Here is a 27,788-nt window from a genome sequence, read left to right as displayed (position 1 = left end):
GTGTTTGCCACACTCTTTTTTTCATCGAAAGGTCCAGCGCTGTTTCTTGTTGTTTGCCTGCCTCTACTTATTCGTTCACAACTTCATCTTTCTTCACGGCCACCGGCCGTCACGCATAGCTATTACGGTCGGTCATCGGGCTAAAGCAGACTCTCTACTCTCTACTCTACCATGTGCAATCACGGGGAGACCACGGTTACTTAGAGAAAAAGCCATAACGATTTTTTTAAAATATATTTTTGTTATTTACATTTTAAAGCATAGGATAATGATAAGATTATGCTTGATTTTTTTGACACAGTATTTCTGTTTCATGATATTTGTGCATTCGATATTTGGCAGTGAGCAGATTAATGACATAGATACATCTACTTTGACACTTGTCTGGGTCATATTTCTACTCTTCACAATGGTTTAATAGGAACACATACAGACATATAGTCAAACTAATGTAGCCTGAATTGGCGTCCTCTTCCCTTATATCAGGAAACTTCTGGGACGCACACCGTGTTGCAGGTAATCTATGTCAGACATTACTAACTTTATGTCAGAATTCCAATTTCTGATAAGATTTAGTTAATAAGGACTGCCACTTGACCACTTGTCAGGAGAGGTCCCTCGGCCAGATTATCACCCAAGATTCTACCAGAGACGGTCTCACCTACTCTCAGCACACTTCACACTTCGAGGATGATACATCGTGTCTGAAGCTGATAAAGCCACGTCCTGAAGGAAGCTGACTGACTGCTACCACAGCATGTGTTTGCCCTTCACTGGGAAGACTGCTTCACACCTCCGCTGATAAAGACAGCCTTTGCTGTCAACAAGGTATGCAGTGCGTCTCTTCTCCCTAAGAAACTCTAGACTGCAGGTTGCTCTGCCTTTCATGCTCTCAAAGGATAGTGCATTGAAGTAGAAATAAGGGTGTTAGGTTCTAGAAACCATTTTTAATGACATTTTAAGAATGCTTTAAATGTTTATTTCATTCTCGTTATTTATAACGTGCCTCATTGCTGTTTTTATAATGGTCCTTGTAGGTATTATACTGAGAAACAGATCCCTCCTGTTGTAATAAATACTTTTAACTTAAAAGTGTTAACTCTTCTTCATATTGTGTGTGAGTAATTAAATAAGGTTAGATGCAGTTTACACAGTGCCCCTGACCCCTTTAAGAGATTGTTAGCAACCCGAAAGCAATACCTCTATATCAATAACACATTAAGTACTGTACACTGGGCTACAGTAACTTGTCTTTTACATTCATCGTGGTGTGTTGAACCAAGTTCAACCTTGTCCACCGTGGTTGGGAACGCATCCCTTGTAGAGTTCCGCCAAAGTGGTAACTTACGTAGCATCCCAATCCCAAACAGCTGTCTCTGTCCATTTGTAAACAAAAAAATTAATCCCCACGTTGAACCACCACCTCTGGACCTTCCTTTCGACACTATGCATGGAGCTAGCACCTTTCCGATTTCTCATTGGCCAATACTCCGAAGCCCCAGCGGTTGGGACGATCACGCATCTGTATCTGAATGTGACCCTAGTAGTCTGGTCCCTCTAACCCCCTCCACTCACCTGGTGCCTGCATGTAAACACTTTGAAATGGGTGGGATCCACGGGGAACAGCAGGCTCATACTTTTTTAATTTTACAGAAGCAGTTTCCATACTTTTTGTTAAAAAACACAACCATCCAAGAACAGTTAATGCAGACCTTGAGGTGCCTCTGGGTAAAAGTGAAGATTCAGGGGTCTCCTGTGAGGTGAAGCCCAGAGAGGGACAGAGAGCCAAAGAAGAAACAGGCCTCCCCCACAAGAGTGCCTACTACCTGAAAGAAATGTAATTCTTTGAAATTGGTTAGTCACCAAATGTAAAAGCTGCTTGTGAGCAGCTATCCTCTTTGGATCACTGACATAATATCGACCTCAAAAAATCGAGATACCAAAATATCGAGTCTAAAATATCGAGGGACAAAATATCGACTGCCTATCTTCAAACAGGTAAGTACTAAAATATCGACTCCAAAATATCGACTTACAAAAATATAGACTGTCAAAATATCGATTTTTTGAAATGTCTTAAAATTAAGTTAAAACTAATATAATAATAAATATATTTAATAAAAACTTAGAAATAATTATTAAATAAATGTAATATTAATAAATAATTAATATAAATAAAAAAAAATATATCACCAAAAAGAATACATATATATCTATATATATATATATATATATATATATATATATATATATATATAGATATATATATAAATAAAAACATATTATTGAATAAACATATATAACATTTTTACCGTAGCATAGCAAAATGGTTAACATTTATTGTTACAACTATAGTGAGTTCAACAGTAGCAAAAGCGTTGGATAGCGTAGGGGTTAAAATTACTATTCCCACTCCAGTGGGTGCAAAAGTAGGGAAAGCGCTGGATAGCGTAGGGGTTAAAATTAATATTCCCACTCCAGTGGGTGCAACAGTAGGGAAAGCACTGGATAGCGTAGGGGTTAAAATTACTATTCCCACTCCAGTGGGTGCAACAGTAGGGAAAGCGCTGGATAGCGTAGGGGTAAAGATTACTATTCCCACTCCAGTGAGTACAACAGTAGGGAAAGCGCTGGATAGCGTAGGGGTTAAAATTACTATTCCCACTCCAGTGGGTGCAACAGTAGGGAAAGCGCTGGATAGCGTAGGGGTTAAAATTACTATTCCCACTCCAGTGGGTGAAACAGTAGGGAAAGCGCTGGATAGCGTAGGGGTTAAAATTACTATTCCCACTCCAGTGGGTGCAACAGTAGGGAAAGCGCTGGATAGCGTAGGGGTTAAAATTACTATTCCCACTCCAGTGGGTGCAACAGTAGGGAAAGCGCTGGATAGCGTAGGGGTAAAGATTACTATTCCCACTCCAGTGAGTGCAACAGTAGGGAAAGCGCTGGATAGCGTAGGGGTAAAAATTACTATTCCCACTCCAGTAGGTGCAACAGTAGGGAAAGCGCTGGATAGCGTAGGGGTCAAAATTACTATTCCCACTCCAGTGGGTGCAATAGTAGGGAAAGCGCTGGATAGCGTAGGGGTTAAAATTACTATTCCCACTCCAGTGGGTGCAACAGTAGGGAAAGCGCTGGATAGCGTAGGGGTAAAGATTACTATTCCCACTCCAGTGAGTGCAACAGTAGGGAAAGTGCTGGCTAGCGTAGGGGTAAAAATTACTATTCCCACTCCTGTGGGTGCAACAGTAGGGAAAGCGCTGGATAGCGTAGGGGTTAAAATTACTATTCCCACTCCAGTGGGTGCAACAGTAGGGAAAGCGCTGGATAGCGTAGGGGTTAAAATTACTATTCCCACTCCAGTGGATGCAACAGTAGGGAAAGAGCTGGATAGCGTAGGGGTTAAAATTACTATTCCCACTCCAGTGGGTGCAACAGTAGGGAAAGCGCTGGATAGCGTAGGGGTTAAAATTACTATTCCCACTCCAGTGGTTGCAACAGTAGGGAAAGCGCTGGATAGTGTAGGGGTTAAAATTACTATTCCCACTCCAGTGGGTGCAACAGTAGGGAAAGTGCTGGTTAGCGTAGGGGTTAAAATTAAGATTCCCACTCTAGTGGGTGCAACAGTAGGGAAAGCGCTGGATAGCGTAGGGGTTAAAATTACTATTCCCACTCCAGTGAGTGCAACAGCAGGGAAAGCGCTGGATAGCGTAGGGGTTAAAATTACTATTCCAACCCCAGTGGGTGCAACAGTAGGGAAAGCGTTGGATAGCTTAGGGGTTAAAATTACTATTCCAACTCCAGTAAGTGCAACAGTAGCAAAAGGAAAAAAAACATAAATAAATATAAATATTAGAAATATTATTACCAATTAAATTTAATTTCCAATACCAATTACTTTTATTTACTAAGTAAATTTTATTTAATGGTCATTTATTAATTAATTAACAAATTTAATTAATTAACATATTTAATTAGTTATTATAAAATTACTTCCCACACTATCCCCCTATAAACTCACAACCCACTACAGAAATTAATTTACTAAATATCATTTATTTATTAATTAAATATTTATAATTAATTACCAATTATATTTTAATTATTTACCAAATAATAATTAATTAACAATTATTATTAATTTACATATTTAATTAATTAAAATTAAATTACTTCCCACCCTATTTCCCTATAAACCCACAACCCGCTACACAAAATAATGTAGTAAAAAATAATGATTTATCAATTATTCAATTATAATTATATTTCAATTAATTTTTAATTATTTACCAATTAATAATTAATTAACAATTATAATTATTTTAAATATTTAATTAATTATATTTAAATTACTTCCCACCCTATTCCCCTATAAACCCACAACCCGCTACAGAAAATAATTTACGAAAATTTAATTATTGATCAATTAATCAATTATCATTAATTACCAATTATATTTTAATTAATTAACAATTATTAATTAATTAACAATTACTATTATATTACAGATTTATTTAATTATATTTAAATTACTTCCCTCCCTATTCCCCTATAAACCCACAACCCGCTACAGAAAATAATTTACGAAAATTTAATTATTGATCAATTAATCAATTATTATTAATTACCAATTATATTTTAATTAATTAACAATTATTAATTAATTAACAATTACTATTATATTACAGATTTATTTAATTATATTTAAATTACTTCCCACCCTATTCCCCTATAAACCCACAACCCGCTACAGATTTATATTACACAATTATTACAAATTATAAAACACTTACCTAATTTTCGATATTTTTGTTGTCTATATTCTATCTAGTCGATATTATGTCTAGTCTATATTTTTGATTCAATATTTTGGCTATTAATATCGATAGTAATCGATATTTTTGTAGTCTATATTATGTCTGGTCGATATTTTGTCTAGTCTATATTTTTACCTCGATATTATGTCCAGTCGATATTTTTGAGGTCGATATTATGTCTGTTCACCATCCTCTTTTGTAGCTAGAGTGACTAAAAGCTCTATGGTGATAAAGATTTCATCTTTTTAAGAGGTAATATAAGGCTGTTATCAGCTGAGTTCTGGAAATTGTACTTGGAATGAACACTTATAAATATGTTTGCACTAGGTACTGTCTGATTACATATTACTAAAATATATACTTCATAACCACTTGTTTTTAACTAAATCACTTTTCAGCAGCCTATCTTATTCTTTGTATAATGGAATTTTAAAATAAGAACTTTCACATTCACAGTGCTCTCTATTACAGGGTGGGCCCTTGCAACACTATAAATACATAAGTCATTATTCACTCCTGCACCATATTCTGTGACTCTCTGATCAAACTTACAAACATCAGCAATGATCACAATACCCAACTGAGATTTCACAGCGTAAAAGTGTATGTTGCCCAGTGAATAGTGAACTTGCATTTATTTTTCATCTAAGGAGTGTGTATTATTTTATATCCAGTTACCTGATAGTGAATAAAAAAGACACTTAAAGAATATGCGTTTCAGACATGTTTTAGACCCCGCCACCACGTACTCAGGATCCAGTTCCCATAGTTTTTTGTGCACTTAAATTGCTGCATGTAAATGAAAAGATCTTGGAAATGTCAAATAAAAAAGTCATGCTTCCAGGCCATCTTCCTTTACTAGTACTTGTTGAGCATTGCATGATTTGTAAAATATTAAGGGGCAGATTTATGTCGGACTTGCGCCACATTTACACTGCCGTTGCGTCACGCAACGGCGCGGAAACGTGGCGCATCCCTGCGACCTATTTACAACGTGACGCATCTAGGCAGATGCGTCACGTTGTAAAGCCCTGCGCCACATGAAACCTGCGTCAGGTTTCATGTGGGCGTTCTGTCGCAGGGTGGGCGTTCCCTCGTAGGAAAGCCCCGTAAAACCGACGCAGTGAAATCTACAAGATTTCACTGAGTCAGTTTCACGACGCTGCTGGGTCAAATCCTTACGCCTGCTTGAAGCAGGCGTAAGGAGTGACGCACCACGTTATGTATGGGTGGCCTCTGTACATTGCAGGAGTTGCGTCGCACTTGCGACGCTACTCCAGCAATGCGCCGCCCGTACACCACAAGATGCGTCACGCATCTGCCCTTCCCTGCACCATGGTGCGCCGCATTGTAAATGCGGCGCATCTGTGGGGCCGCAAGGAGGGAATTGCGTGACGCATCAGTTCTGGCGCATCCCTGCTGATTTGCAGAGATGCGCCAGAACTCATAAATCTGCCCCATAGTGCCAGAGCCCTCATCATCAGACCACTGCAGCTTGCGCCACCCATTGCCCCTGTCAGCACTACCACCACAGTACTTACACAACTACTAACCCTCACACTCCTACAAGTGTCACAAATCAGACTATTCCAGGTCCCCAAAAATATAATATTAGCATGGGTGGCATGTTACAGTCAATTGTAACGTATATTGAATTAGTAAACAACTGTTGTTGTACTCACTTCAAATCAGATAAACAGCACCACCATGTGGCAGACTGTCATAAGTGCCGGTGCTGACAATTAAGTTTCGAGCACTGGAACCCACCGCCTCAAATTAAGCACTGTTGTGGAAGCATTTGCACCCCACTGGGAATACAGCCCCAGATACCTGGGGGTGGAGTGAGGGTTGGGAAATGGGGCTACCATGCTTCACAGTTTGAAGATCTCTACTCTAAGCCCTTCAATATCACACATATGCCCTAGGATCTTGCCTTCAGGATGCCACTGAAGCCCAGCTTTTCATGAAACCATATTCATGAGAACTGGGCCAGGGCCTTCCTCATCACCATAGATGACAGTGAGATCCTTTCTCCATTTATTTTGGAACATATCTTGCATAGTTAAGCTCTTGTCAGTTAGTGCTGGTACCTGAGGACATTCTATATCACAAACTCTGAATGGGGCACAGACCAGGGCAAGATAAAAGGTGTACCAGTACAGATCCCAAACCAATTTTCATGGCAACAAAAGTATGCAGGCTGTGTGGTTACACCAATTGTGGGGTAGATCCTTTGGGTACAGAGAGTGTTGCACCAGGGATTAACTGCAGGAGCGGTGGGTTCAGACTGATACTGCAGGATAAAATTACAGCATGAGGAAAATAGAGGAAAAAGTAAACTAAACTATGGCTTAGGTCAGGCTTGCTTAGTAAAAGAGGAATTCTCTGAAATATTTTGATGGGTGTACTTCTAGAAAGGCCTCTGAAAACTATTGCTTTTTTTCAATTTCCTTTAGCAGTGGATATGAAAATTAATCAAATGTATCATTTGCCACCATTTTTGCAAAACAAAAGGTCTTATTACGAGTTTGTGGTTCATCCGTCAAAGGACGTCCCCTGCAGCCTTTGGCTGTCCGACCGCCATATTAAGAGTTTGTCGAAGGGCTGAGGGCAATGTATTTCAATATATGTCGATGCCTGTGCGTACATTCTGACTGCAAATGTGTTGAATGCACAGTGCACACATATGCATGACATATGTAGAATGCTCCTCCCAATGTCTAAACTGCTCCATGCTCCCCCCTATGCACAGACCACTGCATGCTCCCTGCTGCAGGCTCCTCCCAATGCCTAGGACACTGCATGCTCCTCCCAATGCCCGGACCGCTGCATGCTCCTCCCAATGCCCGGACCGCTGCATGCTCCTCCCAATGCCCGGACCGCTGCATGCTCCTCCCAATGCCCGGACAGCTGCATGCTCCTCCCAATGCCCGGACCGCTGCATGCTCCTCCCAATGCCCGGACCGCTGCATGCACCTCCCAATGCCCGGACCGCTGCATGCTCCTCCCAATGCCTGGACCGCTGCATGCTCCTCCCAATGCCCGGACCGCTGCATGCTTCTCTCAATGCCCGGATCGCTGCATGCTCCCCCAATGCACAGACCACTGCATGCTCCCAGCTGCAGGCTCCTCCCAATGCCTAGGACACTGCATGCTCCTCTCAATGCCCGGACCGCTGCATGCTCCTACCAATGCCCGGACCGCTGCATGCTCCTCCCAATGCCCGGACCGCTGCATGCTCCTCCCAATGCAGGACCGCTGCATGCTCCTGACTGCAGGCTCTTCCCAATGACTAAGACGCTGCATGCTCCTCCCAATGCCCGGACCGCTGCATGCTTCTCTCAATGCCTGGATCGCTGCATGCTCCCCCAATGCACAGACCACTGCATGCTCCCAGCTGCAGGCTCCTCCCAATGCCTAGGACACTGCATGCTCCTCTCAATGCCCGGACCGCTGCATGCTCCTACCAATGCCCGGACCGCTGCATGCTCCTCCCAATGCCCAGACCGCTGCATGCTCCTCCCAATGCAGGACCGCTGCATGCTCCTGACTGCAGGCTCTTCCCAATGACTAAGACGCTGCATGCTCCTCCCAATGCCCGGACCGCTGCATGCTCCTCTCAATGCCCGGATCGCTGCATGCTCCCCCAATGCACAGACCACTGCATGCTCCCAGCTGCAGGCTCCTCCCAATGCCTAGGACACTGCATGCTCCTCTCAATGCCCGGACCGCTGCATGCTCCTACCAATGCCCGGACCGCTGCATGCTCCTCCCAATGCAGGACCGCTGCATGCTCCTCCCAATGCCTGGACTGCTGCATGCTCCTCCCAATGCAGGACCGCTGCATGCTCCTCTCAATGCCCGGACCGCTGCATGCTCCTCCCAATGCAGGACCGCTGCATGCTCCTCCCAATGCAGGACCGCTGCATGCTCCTCCCAATGCCCGGACCGCTGCATGCTCCTCTCAATGCCCGGATCGCTGCATGCTCCCCCCAATGCACAGACCACTGCATGCTCCCTGCTGCAGGCTCCTCCCAATGCCTAGGACACTGCATGCTCCTCTCAATGCCCGGACCGCTGCATGCTCCTACCAATGCCCGGACCGCTGCATGCTCCTCCCAATGCCCGGACCGCTGCATGCTCCTCCCAATGCCCGGACCGCTGCATGCTCCTCCCAATGCCCGGACCGCTGCATGCTCCTCCCAATGCCTGGACCGCTGCATGCTCCTCCCAATGCCCGGACCGCTGCATGCTCCTCCCAATGCCCGGACCGCTGCATGCTCCTCCCAATGCCCGGACCGCTGCATGCTCCTCCCAATGACTGGACCGCTGCATGCTCCTCTCAATGCCCGGATCGCTGCATGCTCCCCCCAATGCACAGACCACTGCATGCTCCCTGCTGCAGGCTCCTCCCAATGCCTAGGACACTGCATGCTCCTCCCAATGCCCGGACCGCTGCATGCTCCTCCCAATGGCCGGACCGCTGCATGCTCCTCCCAATGCCCGGACCGCTGCATGCTTCTCTCAATGCCTGGATCGCTGCATGCTCCCCCCATTGCACAGACCACTGCATGCTCCCTGCTGCAGGCTCCTCCCAATGCCTAGGACAGTGCATGCTCCTCTCAATGCCCGGACCGCTGCATGCTCCTACCAATGCCCGGACCGCTGCATGCTCCTCCCAATGCCCGGACCGCTGCATGCTCCTCCCAATGCCCGGACCGCTGCATGCTTCTCTCAATGCCCGGATCGCTGCATGCTCCTCCCAATGCGCAGACCACTGCATGCTCCCTGCTGCAGGCTCTTCCCAATGACTAAGATGCTGCATGCTCCTCCCAATGCCCGGAGCGCTGCATGCTCCTACCAATGACTGGCCTGTTGTATGCTCCTCCCAATGCCTAGGACGCTGCATGCTCCTCCCAATGCCCGGACCGCTGTATGCTCCTCTCAATGCCCGGATCGCTGCATGCTCCCCCCAATGCAAAGACCACTGCATGCTCCCTGCTGCAGGCTCTTCCCAATGACTAAGACGCTGCATGCTCCTCCCAATGCCCGGAGCGCTGCATGCTCCTACCAATGACTGGCCTGTTGTATGCTCCTCCCAATGCCTAGGACGCTGCATGCTCCTCCCAATGCCCGGACCGCTGTATGCTCCTCTCAATGCCCGGATCGCTGCATGCTCCTCCCAATGCCCGGACCGCTGCATGCTCCTCCCAATGCCCGGATCGCTGCATGCTCCTCCCAATGCAAAGACCACTGCATGCTCCCTGCTGCAGGCTCTTCCCAATGACTAAGACGCTGCATGCTCCTCCCAATGCCCGGAGCGCTGCATGCTCCTACCAATGACTGGCCTGTTGTATGCTCCTCCCAATGCCTAGGACGCTGCATGCTCCTCCCAATGCCCGGACCGCTGTATGCTCCTCTCAATGCCCGGATCGCTGCATGCTCCTCCCAATGCGCAGACCACTGCATGCTTCCTGCTGCAGGCTCTTCCCAATGACTAAGACGCTGCATGCTCCTCCCAATGCCCGGAGCGCTGCATGCTCCTACCAATGACTGGCCTGTTGTATGCTCCTCCCAATGCCTAGGACACTGCATGCTCCTCTCAATGCCCGGACCGCTGCATGCTCCTCTCAATGCCCGGATCGCTGCATGCTCCCCCCAATGCACAGACCACTGCATTCTCCCTGCTGCATGCTCCTCCCAATGCAGGACCGCTGCATGCTCCTCTCAATGCCCGGACCGCTGCATGCTCCTCCCAATGCAGGACCGCTGCATGCTCCTCCCAATGCCCGGACCGCTGCATGCTCCTCTCAATGCCCGGATCGCTGCATGCTCCCCCCAATGCACAGACCACTGCATGCTCCCTGCTGCTGGCTCCTCCCAATGCCTAGGACACTGCATGCTCCTCTCAATGCCCGGACCGCTGCATGCTCCTACCAATGCCCGGACCGCTGCATGCTCCTCCCAATGCCCGGACCGCTGCATGCTCCTCCCAATGCCCGGACCGCCGCATGCTCCTCCCAATGCCCGGACCGCTGCATGCTCCTCCCAATGCCCGGACCGCTCCATGCTCCTCCCAATGCCCGGACCGCTGCATGCTCCTCCCAATGCCCGGACCGCTGCATGCTCCTCCCAATTACTGGACCGCTGCATGCTCCTCTCAATGCCCGGATCGCTGCATGCACCCCCCAATGCACAGACCACTGCATGCTCCCTGCTGCAGGCTCCTCCCAATGCCTAGGACACTGCATGCTCCTCCCAATGCCCGGACCGCTGCATGCTCCTCCCAATGGCCGGACCGCTGCATGCTCCTCCCAATGCCCGGACCGCTGCATGCTTCTCTCAATGCCTGGATCGCTGCATGCTCCCCCCATTGCACAGACCACTGCATGCTCCCTGCTGTAGGCTCCTCCCAATGCCTAGGACAGTGCATGCTCCTCTCAATGCCCGGACCGCTGCATGCTCCTACCAATGCCCGGACCGCTGCATGCTCCTCCCAATGCCCGGACCGCTGCATGCTCCTCCCAATGCCCAGACCGCTGCATGCTTCTCTCAATGCCCGGATCGCTGCATGCTCCTCCCAATGCGCAGACCACTGCATGCTCCCTGCTGCAGGCTCTTCCCAATGACTAAGACGCTGCATGCTCCTCCCAATGCCCAGAGCGCTGCATGCTCCTACCAATGACTGGCCTGTTGTATGCTCCTCCCAATGCCTAGGACGCTGCATGCTCCTTCCAATGCCCGGACCGCTGTATGCTCCTCCCAATGCCCGGACCGCTGCATGCTCCTCCCAATGCCCGGACCGCTGCATGCTCCTGTCAATGCCTGGAGCCATGGATGTTCCCCCCAATGCACAGACCACTGAATGCTCCCTGCTATATGCTCCTCCCAATGCAGGACCGCTGCATGCTCCTCCCAATGCCCGGACCACTACAGGCTCCTCCCAGTTCCGCTCACATCATGAGTGGCAGGGGCTATAATTTTGCATTTTCCAAGTGCTAGTGCACAAATGTAGATCCTTTGTCCCAGCACACCTCCTTACATTCACGGCCGTTGGGGAGCAGACACAAAGAGACTCTTATCTCATTAATATGGATGGACTTATAGTTATTAATATTTTGCCCTGTGTCAGATTACCACATCAAGTAAAAAAAAAATTCTCAGGTGACAAAGCAGGTCACTGTGCGAAAACTGTGCCCGCATTGCCACCCAAGAAGAGTGATGTGGGCTGCTAGATGGATACAGGCCAGGGGTCTTAAAATGCACCTATTCACTCCAAGCAACCACCAATCAGAGGCAGGTTTTCAAACAAAAGCCTTTGGGGCCTCATTTATGAAAAGTGACGCATCGCTGCGTGAAAACAGCGATGCATCACTTTTCATTGCGCCCTTCTTGCGACACCAATGATGCGTCATTATTACAGTATGACGCATCATGGCGCAAGGAGTTACAGATACATCAGTATTTCTGACGTATCTGTACGCGCAAATGTGACGCATTGCTGGAGTGTGTCACAAAAGTGACGCAACGCCAGCAATGTGTCCTTTCACATGGGGCAGGCCCCATTTGAAAGGGCCTGCGTCAGTCTTACGCCTGCTGTGAGGCAGGCGTAAGATGTTGACGCATTTGCGTCCTAGAAGTGGCGCTGTGAAATCTCAAAGATTTCACTGCGTCACTTCCATGACCATTTGGTGCGTCAAAACGCCCCCCATGCATACATTATACCTGGCGCAGGTATAATGTGGCGCAGGGGTTCACAAAGTGACGCATCTACCTAGATAAATATGGCGCAACAAGGCGCATTTTTTACGCCACTGGTGCGTCACAAAAAGTGACGCTCCGGCGGCGTAATAGTGTCGCACAGCCTCATAAATGAGGCCCATGGAATCTTCGCTGGAGACACATCACGTGCGTTCTTTCGGGTGGCGGGCGAAATTGCTCTCTGATTTGGGAATTAGCTGTCGAAAATGAAACATAAGCGGGGAAGGGATTGCAGTTGTGGCTGATGGCTGTGCTGGCGGCGCTGAGCCGCGGCTTCCCACGTAATGGCACATAATGGGTGTAATTGTTTTCTGTGCGGCGTGATTTCAGACATAACAGCTCTAAGTGTGCGGAGTCTAATTTAACTAGCCCCCGTGCATTTCATTACTGAAAGAGCCCTTTGAAGCTAAAAACACACAATCTGTACTGCCTCCCGCGTGGGTTTATTCTGTGTGGGTTCGAATCGATCATAGGGGGAGGAGGGGAGGGGCGGTCATACATCTTGCATGGAAATTGCAGGCCCCGGGAGGCAGGGCGTGCGGGGTTTTTATGGAGAGACACCGCGTGCCTTCCCGGAGCAGATTAGATCTGGCCAGCTCTGGTCTCTCTGCGGCGCGCTGCAGGTGCGGGGCGGGATGGCCCTGCCTGGCAGATGTCACTGCGCCCTGCGTCAGCAGAGGATGGAGAGAATGTGTGGTCCAGGATCAGCAAGGGGGATATTTATCACAAGGTAACGGGCTGTCCTTTCCGGGACTCCCAGCTGCTTCCAAGGCAGCCATTAGCATCCAGTCTAAGATTGTTCTGTTTCACGATACAAATGTTTTTTTCAAGTGGCTGCTCTCACAGAAAAGTAGAGTTTTGTTTTTCCCCTGATGGGAAAATGCACCTCCTTAGGGTGTGTTTATACAGACTTATTTTACACTTCGGCTAGTCTCAGAGGTTTGAGTGCCTGCTGCACACAGGCTGGAGTACTCAGGGGCAGATTTACAAGCCCCTTGCGCCTCATTTACACTGCTGTTGCATCACTTTTGTGACGCAGCGGCGGCGCAAATCCTGCGCCATGGTGCGGGGTACTTACAACATGACGCAAGTGGCTGGGTGAAATGTACAAGATTTCACTCAGTCACTTTTAGGCCCATGCTGCGTCAAAACCCTGCGCCTGCTTGAAGCAGGCGTAGGATTGACGGTGTATTAACAAGATAGGGCCCCCAGAGCATTGCTGGACCTGCGTCGCGCTTGCGACGCAACTCCAGCAATGCACCACTTTTACGGCACAGATGCGTCATGCATCTGTGCCGTTTTTGCCCCATGGTGCGCTGCATTGTAAATGCAGCGCATCCATGGTGACAGAGCTGTGGCGCACAATAACTGGCGCATCCCTGTTGGTATGCAGGAATGCACCAGTTATTGTAAATATGACCCTCAGTGCTTTACCTGCCTAATTCTGCCCACAACGCTGCTTTTATATGGTTTATTAACTAAGCCAGCGTGGAACTAACATCACACTGCCATAGTCAAACGTACAAAACTGAACTCTCCGACAGCACAGCTTACATTCTTATAGAATATCTTCATACTGCCATTTAGGGGCATATTTAGGGGGTTTGGCATGGGGCAGAAAGTCACTGTGCTGCGCTGCCCTGCGTCACAGTGAAAGGGCAGGAATGCGCTGTATCTATGGCATGCAGCGCCTTCCTGTCCTTTCCCACAGTGCTGACCCTGTTTTGGCAGCCTAGCGCCAACACAGGCGCCCTTGCACCATGGTTCAAGAGGGCCTGCATTGCCAGCAAGATTGTTTTTGTGGAGGAAGGGCCACCTTCTGCCCCAAAACAATCCTGGGAGGCTTTTTCCTATTTCTAGGTGTGCTGCAAAATGCACAACACATAGAAAGTGGAAGAAACATTGAGAAATAAAGGGGCATATGTACAAGCCCCTGTTAGCACCACAGCATCACTTTTATCGACGTTGTGGTGGGGTAGGGGCTTAGTCTTATGTACAAGGCAGCATTACGCCACTTAACGTGGCTTAACGCTGCCTTCTAAATAAGGCACCCTTTCACGCTATGGTTAGCATGAAAGGGATGGGCAGTGGCTGTTTGTGGTGGGCGTTCCACTGCAACACCCATTGATTTTGACGTTGGCCCCTATGTACAAGGGCAGCGTACATAGGAGACAACGCCAAAATTAAGCCCAGGGAAAACCTGGTCTTAAGAGGAGAAATGCAATATTTCTCCTAGTTTTTGCTTTTTCCATGTGTGCTGCGTTGTGCATCATGGAAAAAGCAAAATGCCATGTATTGTTTATGTACAGGAAGGTCCGCCTTCCTGTACATAAACAATCTTTTTAAAAAATGCCATTTTGTGACTTTAAGGTGTGCTGCATTAAGCAGGACACTTAAAAGTGACAAAAAAGCATTTCAAGATTGTTTATGTGCCGGAAGGGACACCTTCCTACACATAAACAATCCTCCCCTGAGTGCAGACACCCTTACACTAATGTGCATGCGTGCCTGCATTGGCACAACACTGCTAAGTGTAGCGCCATCGCGGGGAAAATGCAAGGCTGCAACATATCCAAGAAAGTATGGTGCAGCCTTGCGTTTCAGAAGTGACGGTGTGAGGCGTTAAGCCATGACCGTTAGCGCCCCCACTCCGCCACTTCCTTGTACATATCCCTCAAAGTTCTTTCTCCTCTTTGCGCCTCTCCTGGGTAGGCATACGTTTTTGGCGAATACTCATGTTTACATGGTCTTGTAAAGCTGGGGATGCGTCAGAATCCATGGGTGTTGTGTGGGAACACTCACCGCAACGTTCATGGAACGGCTACCTACAGCAGAGTAAGGCAACAGCGATTTACGCTGCGTTGCCTTCCTACATATCTTTAAGGTCCTTAAAACCCATGTAAAGAGGCTTTGCGTCGCCTCATAAATATGATATGGTGGTTTGTGTCGCTGTTACATCACAAAAGGTGACACTACGGCTGCTGAAGGGGCTCGTAAATATATCCTTTAGTGTTAAAAGGGCTATTAGTTTGAATCTCAGCAAATACCAGATTCCTGTCCCTACAGAGTGGATCCATTGCGAGTCCCGGTCTTCCCATTATCCTGTCCAGAGTGATGTAGGAAACACTCAGTCCAGAATTGGGGGAACAGAAGGGGAAGGTGTGGAGAGAGAGAGAGACACTGGACACTGGGTTAGACGGTTACACGGGACACTATGCACACAGCAGAGGCGGCTGCTGCCAATCTGACGTGAGGGGGTGGAAAAAAAATCAATCATAACAAAAATATAGACTTACCTTTCCTGCCGGCCGCCACAAAAAGTCTGCTCCCGCACCACGCCTCGCTGCTCCTCTGATCCCGTCCCGGCGCTTCAATTCCCCTGAGCACAGGTTCCCGGACCCCACACAATGGCAGTTCTTCTCTCATGCTATTACTCCCAGTAAAAGAGAAGTGCTGGGATTGGGCAGAGCGGGCCGGCTTTCCGCTCCAACAGGGACTGGGAGCTTATGTCCCAGAGCCTTGCGGACATCTCCAAGGACGTGCCGGCCAAACCGGCATGAACACTTTCTGTGCCTACCACTCGTCCTCCCCTGCAGCTGACACTACGGCATGGCCCCACCATGCCTTAGACTCCCGATTGGAAGTGAAATATAAAATGACAATAAAATAGTTTTACTGTCATTTTATTTTTATTTTGTCTGCTGCATTTCAGCAGTAGGGCGACGCATCTCCGCCATAGCGGAGGAGCCGCCACTGGTGCACAGATCTTTCGACATACAAATACGCTATGTCCAAACACTGACTAAAATAGACTTTTGTCCAATGTGATTGGAAATAAAAGTTTATGTGGAATGATTCTCAAGACAGCGGACGGTGGAGTCTGCAACGTGTTCCACAACTGACCAAGATACTGGCATGGAGTCCAGGAAAACCCAGAGAATGCGGAGATGAAAGATTCAAGTGGTGGACACCAAAACAAGGTCAACATAGAGCAGACATAATCAGTAAGGAACAAGAGTCAAATGGACCAACAGCAAAGAGAACATCAAACATGCATGAATGCACAAGCAAAATTCACAATTGTAATTGTATTTATATAGCGCTTACTAGCTCTGATGAGGTGCTGAAGTGCTTTTCGGCAAGTAGCTCGAAACTCTGGAACCCAATATGGATTAGTGCTGGTTTATAATATAACTGGCAGCCCGTCCCGACGTTGTCCGGTATGAATTGCTGCCGGCCAGTAGTATATTGTTTTGTAGGATTTCGTTTAGATAGCATTTCTTATCTGTGACAGGCCTGTGAAACGCTCCGATTCACAGTGCACTGCTGATGCACTTAAGAGTGCGCGTTCAGTAGTGTGTGAACTTGAGTTTCCCTACTTTATTTTTCCTTGCAATATTATATAGCGTGAACTCGACAACATGGCATGAGCACAATTTACATTACAGAAGAACACATTCATTTGTGGTAGGCACAGGGAGACAAAGCGATTTGCCTGGAATCACAGGATGTTCAGCTGATGCCGAGATTCGAATGTAGCTCCCCAGCTCTAAAGTTCGCAATTCTAGAACTTGTGGCGGGAGGTGTGTCTAAAAGTGTATGTCAGTGCTGGCCATCAATGAGAGAGACCTGTGCATTTTTCAAATGGGTGGTGATAAAATATGAGTACCAATGTACTTACCGGGGGAGGGTAAACACCCATTATTCCGCAACTTTCTTTCCGCATACCACCACTCTGCATACTTTCATTCCGAAAGTACCATGACTCCGCAATTCCATTATAACGCATGGCATTACATTTAATATGCTTTTACCATGCATACATTTACAACGAAATTCGTTGTAAATGCATGAATGGTAAAAGAATGTTTTTTTTAAATGTTTGGACAAGGTAAGTATGGGTATAGGGGTATATGTTTTGGGGTACTGAGGTATATATTTTGGGGTGTTTGGGTATTTTAAGGGTTCAGATATAGTTTTGGGTTATGGGGTACAGGGGTAATTTTAGGGTTTAGGGACAGGTATGGGTTTTGGGGTACAGGAGTATTTTTAGGGTTCAGGGCTAGGTTTGGGTTTTGGGGTATAGGGGTATTTTTAGGGTTCAGGGGTAGGTTTGGGTTTTGGGGTACAGGGGTATTTTAAGGGATCAGGGCTAGGTTTGGGTTTTGGGGTACTGGGGTATTTTTAGGGTTCAGGGCTAGGTTTGGGTTATGGGGTACAGGGGTAATTTTAGGGTTTAGGGACAGGTATGGGTTTTGGGGTACAGGGGTAATTTTAGGGTTCAGGGCTAGGTTTTGGTTTTGGGGTATAGGGGTATTTTTAGGGTTCAGGGGTAGGTTTGGGTTTCGGGGTACAGGGGTATTTTAAGGGTTCAGGGCTAGGTTTGGGTTTTGGGGTACAGGGGTATTTTTAGGGTTCAGGGCTAGGTTTGGGTTTTGGGGTACAGGGGTATTTTAGCGTTCAGTGGTAGGTTTGGGTTTTAGGGTACAGGGGTATTTTAAGGGTTCAGGGCTAGGTTTGGGTTTTGGGGTACAGGGGTATTTTAGGGTTCAGGGCTAGGTTTGGGTTTTGGGGTACAGGGGTATTTTTAGGGTTTAGGGATAGGTTTGGGTTTTGAGGTACAGGGTATATTTATAGGGTTAAGATGGGTTAGTGTTTAAGGGTGTTGGGGTATTTTAAGGAGTAAGGGTGGGTTATGATTATGGGGTGCAGGGGTATTTAAAGGGAGCAGGGTGGGATTAGCAGATGATATGAGACATGGCATGAAGGGCGGTACGTACCACACGCCCCCAGCGTTTGTCACGCCCCCAGCACACGCCCACAGCAAAACGTAGACACGCCCACAAGGGACTACTTTGCTGACACGGTTCTTTTACCTTTGAAATGTATATGGTATAGCATAACCTATGTCCTTCTGCTGCATCTGCCCTTTCCAACGCTGTATTGGGTGTTGTGATTGGTGCTGTGGTTCCTGAGATTACCCGCCTCAAAGGTTTGGGCTCTCTCTTTATTATATTAGTATGGATTTACAAATAATTACCAGGCAAAGGCATAATTCATGAACTACTATTTTGAGCTAACCCTGTCCGATCTAGAAGAGAATCCGCTAACCCAAAAGTTCCTGCCCAATGGTCTTGAAGGGGGCGGGGCAGCTGCCACTGGTCCATTTTCCACAATCTCCACGTTCTGCGTCATGAGACTCAGCGGCCCGGCAGGTGTAATGCAGTGATGAGAGGATGGTAAGCTAGAGTAACAGACCTGGTGCTTTAGGAGTCGTGATGGTGTGTGTAAATCCTGATTAGAGCCTTAACTTGAGCCAAAGGCACGACGTTAAAGCCAACTCAGCCTACCTTCTATCTGAGATTCTTTAAATGATTACCATTAACTTGGTAATAGTAACACCTATTAGTTACAGCACTTACGACATTATCAGAAATGGAGCATGAGTACTACATAAAACATGAATTATTATCATTATTGTTACAGATGGGTTCCATTCAGTCCGCTAATATGTTTTGCTTTTGATTAAGTGTGTTTTTGACCTTTGCTGTGGGTGAGTTTCACTACCTGAGCTTCACACACGGCAATTCCATGGTAATCGGACTGACAGTGTTTACTGCCCGTGTCCGCCCTTTAGGATAAAGGCACTGTGCTGGGCTGGTTACACCTGAACATGTGTGCAAACGTTTGTGCAAATGTGTGAGGCCTGCATGTGAGAGAGTGCCGTCATTCGCAGCCTGGTTGCTGCACACAGGCAACATGCCCGTGGCACTTTTTAACTGCTTGCTAGACCTGTCAAAATGGCCCATTTTGACAGGCCCAAACCTTCCTTCTAAATATCAAGTCACCCTTAAGTAGTCCTTATTGCCCGTAAAGTCAGGGTGCACTGTAGAATGGCAGGTGACTTCCATTGGGAAACACTTAGGGGCCCATTATGATAACGGGCAGATCGCCACCGCCCGTATAGCGGTGGTGATCCGCCCGCCAAAAACCGCCGGCCGCCTCTAATTTCCCCCCGCCACATTACCATGGCGGGGGGGACCCCGGCGGACGGGAAGACCGTCCGCCCGTTTTCTGCCGGTAGGCAATCTGCCCGATTGCCTACCAGGCGGAAAAGCAGTATATATGGTGGCGACACCGCCACTCTTATTACTATGAGGGCGGGATTGTGCCTTTCGCCGCCACGGAAAGGCAAGAGCTTTTCAACATTGGGGGCCTGAAGCAGGCCCCCAGGGATTTGGGGGGTGGGGTTGCTCATGGGGGGTACCTATGGTCTCCCCCCAGCAGTTCGATGCACAACATGGCAGGCACCGCGCGGTGCCTGCCATGTTGTGCATTGAAGTGCACAGCAAGCCACAATGACAGGAATGATGGATGCACCCACCACTGTGGCAGGCGCATCCTAATGTCTCCCATGGGACCCCCGCTCTTATGGCGGGTGGTCCCTTTTTGCGATGGGATGGCGGGCGGATAAAGCCTGCCCGCCATCCTAATGTGCCCCAAGGTTACATTTTTACTTTTAATAAATGCTTAATTTGGTTTGGTGGTACAAAAGGGGGTGTGATGGACGGAGCATCTGAACCAATCAAACACTCACACCCAGTCAAAAGATCTGGGTTTGATCCATCACCGTTCTTTAGCCCACTTTGCCACCCCAGTTCAGACATGGCCATATGCAAATCAGTCTGACCCTGTGCCTCATGGGAACAGTCCAGCCCGAACTGCCAAGCCATGCCTTCCCTGGACTGGAAACAAGCTCCTGAAAAGTGCCAGTGTTGATGATTACGTGCCAGTGCTGAGCACCAGAAACCACCGGCTCAATGTAATCAATCAATCAATCACTTATTCAATAAATCAGGGTTGGTGAAGCGCAACTCCTCACCCGTGAGGGTCTCAAGGTGCTGGGGGAGGAGGGGGTGGCTCAATTGAGTACTGGGGTCATCCGAAGAGCAAGGCCTTATGGTCCTTCCTAAACTGGGGCAATGTTGGAGCTTGACGGAGGTGGAGGGTGAGGAAGGGAAGCCAGTAAAACCAGCTTCCTGCAAAGTACACCTTTTGAAGGCCAGGAGGCTAGAGCTTGCCACCAGGAGAAAAACGAGCACAAGATCGGAGCCCGAGTTATGCACACTTGAACAGTGCCCATTTATACATGCCTCACAACAGACAGAGTGCGTGGGACCCCGCCACTACTCTCTTACTTACTCCAAGGCTGGGCAAGTGCCCAGGAATCGGCAAAAGATTAATGAATTATTTAGTTTACCCCAGAGGGGGCATGCGTCTTGCCACCTGTCCAGACTTACACTCAGCCTGGTATCCCTTCCCCTGGGCCTGACATAATCATGGCTGTCCCGGGGACCCATCACCTGAGACATATGCCACGACCTGGGGGAGCTGTGGTGCCCTCCATTCTGCTCCCAGAGGTGGCCAGAGCATCGGAAGCAATGCACCAACCTCCTCCATCACCCATGCCCATATCTCGGGATGGGGCAGAGGGCCAGCAGGGAGCACTGCTCCCGCCCATGGGCAGGACGAAAGAGAGCTGAATGTTTCGGGGCTAATTCCCCCGCTGTGCTGGGGGGGCAGGGGGACGCGCGCAGCGCCCCATTGCTCATGACGAGCGATGGCGCTGTGCTCATGACGAGCTGAGCTCGTCACGACCACGCCCATTCCAATGGAACGCCCAGCTCAGCAGGGGAATTATCCCCACGTGGGCGCAGTGTAACGGTCATGATGAGCTCAGCTCATCATGAGCACAGTGCGACCGTGCCTCATAACGTGCTGAGCTTGTCATGAGCACGCAACGGGTTAATGCATGTGAGCCCTAACAACCATCGCCAGCATGTGGGTGTCTCAGGTGAGAACGGGACAATCAGCACTGAATCCAAGGAAAAAATAACAAACAGAAGCAAAAGACCATATCCTGAAGCCGTTGTCAAAAGTAAAATTAGGGCAGAGTAGTCACACATTATTATTCACTGTGTTCCGGCCTGGGAGCGCACTATTATGCCCTGCAAGGGCTAATTAACATATCTGTCTTGCTAGTGGCGCCCAAATGTGGGATAGGGTAATTAGAGAAAACAGGGGTACCCCATTAGTAAAACCTGGGGTGAACGTATTTGTAAGAGTTACAATGGTTTTTAGTGGCCCCAAAGGGGTCCTGGGGAGGATACTTTAGATTATGAAATTAATTCATGAAATTAATTCAGGGAGAAGGTCTTGGCAAGGTACCATATAGGTAAATTTTATTACAATATTATGCAAAAATAATGATAGTTACTTCCTTTTACAGGTGCTCACATATGTGACAAAAAGTGCTCAAAGTGACTTTAGTGAACAAATATAAAAAAAACAGTTATATACAATTATATACAAAGATGTCACCACAAGGTTATTCCCACAAAAAATATATACAATGAAAATAGGGAAGTTTTCCTTGAGTTTGTCGACGGCGTTTCGATCTAGAGTATTTTAGATCATCATCAGGACGTGAGCTTCCCTGAAATTATTAATAAAATTAATTTTAATCCTATGGTATTGCACAAGATTAAAAACCAAATTAATTAATACTCCCAACGCTCTGTAGTTCAAACAATTTTAGGCATTATTTAACTAGGGTGAGCAGCCCTGAACTACACAAATTCATTTTAAAGGTTTAGTTGCCATTGAAAAACAAAGTTATTTGCACGTTTTTAAAAATCAAACGAGTTTACAAGCTATACAAAATCAATTTGCAATGATGGGACTTGAAATAATCAAGTGCAGGCTAGTTTACGCGCTTTTGCATTAATATTTGTTCACTAAAGTCACTTTGAGCACTTTTTGTCACATATGTGAGCACCTGTAAAAGGAAGTAACTATCATTATTTTTGCATAATATTGTAATAAAATTTACCTATATGGTACCTTGCCAAGACCTTCTCCCTGAATTAATTTCATGAATTAATTTCATAATCTAAAGTATCCTCCCCAGGACCCCTTTGGGGCCACTAAAAACCATTGTAACTCTCACAAATGTGGGATAGGGGCACCACCAAAGTCTCCCAGTGTGGTGCACTAACCTCACATAAAAGTCCCTCATGTCCTAGGAGGCACGACCTGAGGAGACTTTTCAACAGATTGTAAGGAATCCCAGAGGTGATGCTCGGTGCTCCACTGCTTGGGAATATTGGGACTTCTAGTTGTTGGTCCTATAGCTACATGCTGTTGCCTGATGAGTGTAAAGAATTACTCTGACACATCTTATTTTCACTTGCAGTGCCTTATTTGAAGTACCTAATTTACAAAGATTATTGAGAAACATGGCAATGCTTACATTTAGGCATGTGTATTGTGTCTTTGTGATCCTACAAAACTTGTTGTATATATTAGAACCTTGGAATGTTGGGAGTTCCATTGAAAACAACGAAGTGCTCCGGGCTTTTATTTGCTGATATAAGCCGGAGCTCCAACATTCCCATGATTGTTTTTGTTCACAGCTGTGTCTGTGAACAAAGGCTTCAGGGAGCCTGAGGGAATTTCAATCCCCTCGGGCTCCCTGAAGCGTTTGTTTTATTTGTTTGAACATTCTGCCCTCTAGTGGCGGAATTTTCTATTAGCCTTATAGCCTTTCGTAGCTGGGCTATACCGGCTATTATAGTTCCGATCCCTTGTTAAAGTCCCTCGCCTTTGGCTTGGACCTTTAACACGGGAGCGGGCCTTTAATAGCCTGCTAAAACAGACTGTAAGGGTATAATATTCCCTCTTTTGCCATTTCTGAATGCATTATAGTCTGTCCCTTGTTCATTTTTTTGTTTGTGTAACCCTGTGAGCACCGAGTGTAATTATGTATATTCTAACTAATGTAAAAAAAAAATATTTTTTGATAACTGAGGGTATTTTGTTATTTGATTTTTCAAAATGCTTTCCTTGAATTCCTACATGCTCCTTTTCTCAAACTAGAAACATGAACCATTGTAGGGTTCATATTGTTAATTCGCCCCAGGTTTGGGTTACAGGGCAGCCCCTGTTTGTTGCAATCATTACCTTTAGGCCTGGGCAAAAATTTAAATATGCCTGAGTAATTGGAGTAATTTCAGTAATTTGGCGTTACTCTTTTGAATCCAAATTATTGAAAATTATGTGATTACGCCCATTTATGTAATTATGAGTAATTTAACATAAAAATCCTACTTCAGGATCATAGGAAAAATTAACTTAGCAAGCGCAAGTTGCTGCTGACATTTGTGTTCTGTTGCAATTAACACTATTTTCTTAGAGCAATATGCATCCTCAGGTCCATTTCGGATGTGAAGGTGCATTCTGCACTAACAAAATACCAGTAAATGCTTGATTACAGTCCTCGCTTAATTCTGCATAATTTCACATAATTTTGCTGTCATTCACATAATTATGCTACAGTAAATCACATGAGTTACACCCACACCTACTTATATCAATACCAGTAACGATAATGGTTGCATTTAAATACAGTTATTAATTCCATTGATATGATGCTGCATTTTAACATGTGGTTATTGTTCTTATAATGTGGTGACCCCTTAATAAACCCAATAGGTCTGCTTTATTTGAAATTACACCCCCTTATATAGTGATGTTCCATCTGATATAGATGGGAGTATTGCAAATATGGGGTTCATGACCCATTAGGGGTCACATGTGATTTACAATGTCACCAAATGTATTACCGTCCACCTAATATATATATTTGTAAAACATTGCATAATATTTAGAAGTGTGGGTGTAAAATGTACTTTTCCCTTTTCAAATAAAAAGCAGTGGCTGAAAAATGATTTATTAGTGTTGCTGTTGTTGACAGCGGATGGACATATGTAGCCCACACCGCCTCCCTCACTAGGGCTTGGACTGCTCTGCTTCACTACACTGAGAGAGTCAAGTGCTACAATGTGGTACTTGGTTCCCATTAAAGAGACAATTATGGACCTATTATTTGCACAGGAATCCCCCTCTGTACAACCCATAGCTCAATTTATCACTAATATTAGTGATAGTTTTATTTTATGAGTGGGGCTTTTCCCAACATCTGTTTGAAATCACCAGGCTTCTGGGAGGAAGTTAGTGAAACACTGTTTATTAGGGGATTCTTAGATTTAGAGAGAACTTGTGACCAGTTCCAAGTTATGAGCCAGAAAGGACCATGCAAATGGACCTCGCTCATGGAATGACCTTAATACATAACAATATTTTAGTTACAAATAGACCCTAAAATGCTGCAAATTCATAATACAATTTCAAATAGGGAATGTCAACTTGTTCCCTAGGGAACCAATTTGATGACTGCGGACAATCAGAGGGCCACGCTACTGGAGATAGAGGCTGCATTCTTGATGTGAGCTCTGATCAAGCTCCAGAAACCCCAAACAATCTGAAGAAGGAAGATGGACCAGTTTCTAAGGGAGTCCTGGACTCACCTTGGTAGTCCGGATCAAGCAGAAAGAAGTTCCTCTGAGTAAATTGTGATGTGGCGTGTGTACAACATCTAGCATAAAACACAATACAGGTAAAAAACATATGAAAAAAGTGCAAACACATACGAAAAAGGTTACAGCATGTAGAACATCTGATGTACAGATCGAAGGTTAGAAAGAGAAATAACATCTAACCAGGAGTTATTGAAAAAAAGATGATCAGTGTAATCCATTGGTGAACTTGTGAAGATTAAGTGTCCTCCATACTTATGATCAGGACGTAGGATCATTCTGTGGCCACGTTGAGATTTAATTTCATAGCTTGTTCAGTTGAAGGGGTTTGCCTTAATATGTAAAGACTTTTCTGGAGAAAAAATATCTTCAGAGGGATAAACCTGAAGGCTGGGACCAACGAGAGCCACCACGATCAAATATGATGTGGATGATTCCTTTTTGCTTCAAATTGAACTACAAGAAGCTAGAGCTAGCAAAATGGCAAAGTTAAGCCTACCAAGGTAGTGTCATCTGCAGCCTTACTAAATTGAAGAAAAGTTCTCATATCTTCAGGACTGACTTCACAAACTCCGTAACAGGCCACCAAGAGGATTTACTTCAAGCTCCTCATCCACGCACACAAGGCACTCCACAAGACCGGCCCAGCCTACCTCAACAGACGACTCTTCTTCTACATCCCCAACCGCCAGCTCCGTTCCACTGACCTCGCCCACGCCAATGTCCCTCGCATCCGAAGAACAACCACCGGCGGCAGATCCTTCTCCCACCTCGCCACCAAGACCTGGAACACCCTCCCTATGAGCCTACGACAGACCCAAGACCTACTGACCTTCAGGAGGATACTCAAGACCTGGCTGTTCGACCAGTAGCGCTCCCCCCCCTTCTTCCCCCAACACCTTGAGACCCTCACGGGTAAGTAGTGCGCTCTACAAATTCTTGATTGATTAGCAAATTCTTGATTGATTGACCAAGAAACGTCCAGTACCTGATTTGTTATTTTATTTTAATTCATTCTAGGTAGGCAACAACTCACCCTGGTTCAGGATCTTCTTCAGCCCTCCACCTTATGTGACGGACATTCCACATGGATAAGTGGGCTTAATTGGCACTACCTAGAACCTCCTTAACCAAGAGGGTTAGAAGGAGAGTAAAACGCCAAATGCTAGAAGCAGATGTTGAAGTACAGTAGAAGGCAGAACTCGCCAAAGCCCTCCTACAGGAAGCAGGTGTTTGTCAGTGCTGCAGGCTGGTAAGTTTTCAGCCGTTTTCAGTTCTACATACACTTTCATCTTGGAGTTGCTCAAACTGGGGGTTTCAAAGGATAAAGCAGTGAGTCACTGGTGATGAATTCAGCCAGTCCTAATAGAAATTCCAGGCTTCGCTCTTCAGTTTTTTCTGCAATGTGATGCTGTTCAGGTCCTGGGTAAGTGATTTGTAGCATCAGAACTGTCATAGAATGTCATGCTTCAGGAATCCAACATTTTAAATGCTTGTTTGAGCTGTTCAGAGCTCTGCACTGCCTTCTAGCAGGCCCTAATCCCTCCCAGTCCATTACAATGAGCTCCAAAGTGCATGCTCTATCTACGCCTGTGTAGGCTTCCTGTGTGGAAGGGTCCATTGAGTCTTCCTGGCCTCCACAAGGAATTGAGAAAAAGTTGCATCACTGACCGACAGGCAAAGCCCAGGGGACCCTCAGTCTTCAACATTTCGTGTCTATCCCTTTAAAGCATAATCTGGGAAGAAGATGGCAGACTGAGATCTGTATATCATTGCCCCAGAGTGCACTGCAGCGAAGCCCAGGCACGATACAGGTCATATCCGATAACTGGTCATAAGGCAACCTTAATAGCGATGGGAAAGATGGACGCTTGAATATTGGATTCCCGACAAGCACAAACGCTGAGGACATTCTTTACCGCGCGATGGAACGTATCATGGCTCCATACAGAGGGTGATTTGGATGATTAGAAGTTCACATAAGAAGTGCACGATTGGATGCAGAGAATAAGAAGTGAATGTTACATTAAGTATCATAAACATTGGATATTTTATTCTCCTAATTCACACACGCCGAGACTAGCAGGGTGTGAATCATAGTAATGGTGAGCCTTGAGGAAGCCCTGAAAGGGCGAAACGCGCGTCGGCTGTGGAACATTGTATTATAGAATGGAATAAAACGTGATTGATCTACACTACATGAGCTTTATTGATTGGGAACTGCGTAATACAAGAACATTCATTGCAGAAGAGTGCTAAATGCACGGAGGATGAGAGTAACCATAACCCGATGTGCTTTGGTGTCTTTTGATACATATCCGATAACTGGTAAAGGGGTGTTTAGTTATATTTACCTGATAAGTTTTCTAAGCTGGAAATTCAACTTTAAAAGCATTTTCCAATCACGTGTTAGAAATAAAATGTGACATTCAATTTTACATTGCAGAAGATATGCCCTGAAGTAGACAATGCCAGGCACGTACACAAACTGGAATCAAAAGTTGTGTCTTAGAATCAAGTGAGACAAATGTATCATTCACTCCTGCTTCTCATATTTGTCCTCTGCTCATCTGTGGCGTTGACCTGCTGCTCACAGACAGCTACCTTATCAGACTATCAGTTAATGTATTTTAGAAATAAATCTCATGATGTTTAAGAACACATGTGGCCTGTGCTGGCCGCAGTCCTTGACACACTGAGGTGTGTCCTGGCTCATTTGATCCGGTGTGTGCTGGATTGGAAGAGGCTGGTGTCAGAGATCTTGCTCTACAGA

This window comes from Lissotriton helveticus, chromosome 10 (genome assembly GCF_964261635.1).
Source record: "Lissotriton helveticus chromosome 10, aLisHel1.1, whole genome shotgun sequence".
Taxonomy (NCBI): domain Eukaryota; kingdom Metazoa; phylum Chordata; class Amphibia; order Caudata; family Salamandridae; genus Lissotriton; species Lissotriton helveticus.
The sequence above is the reverse complement of the archived record's forward strand: the minus strand, read 5'-3'. Positions refer to the sequence as shown.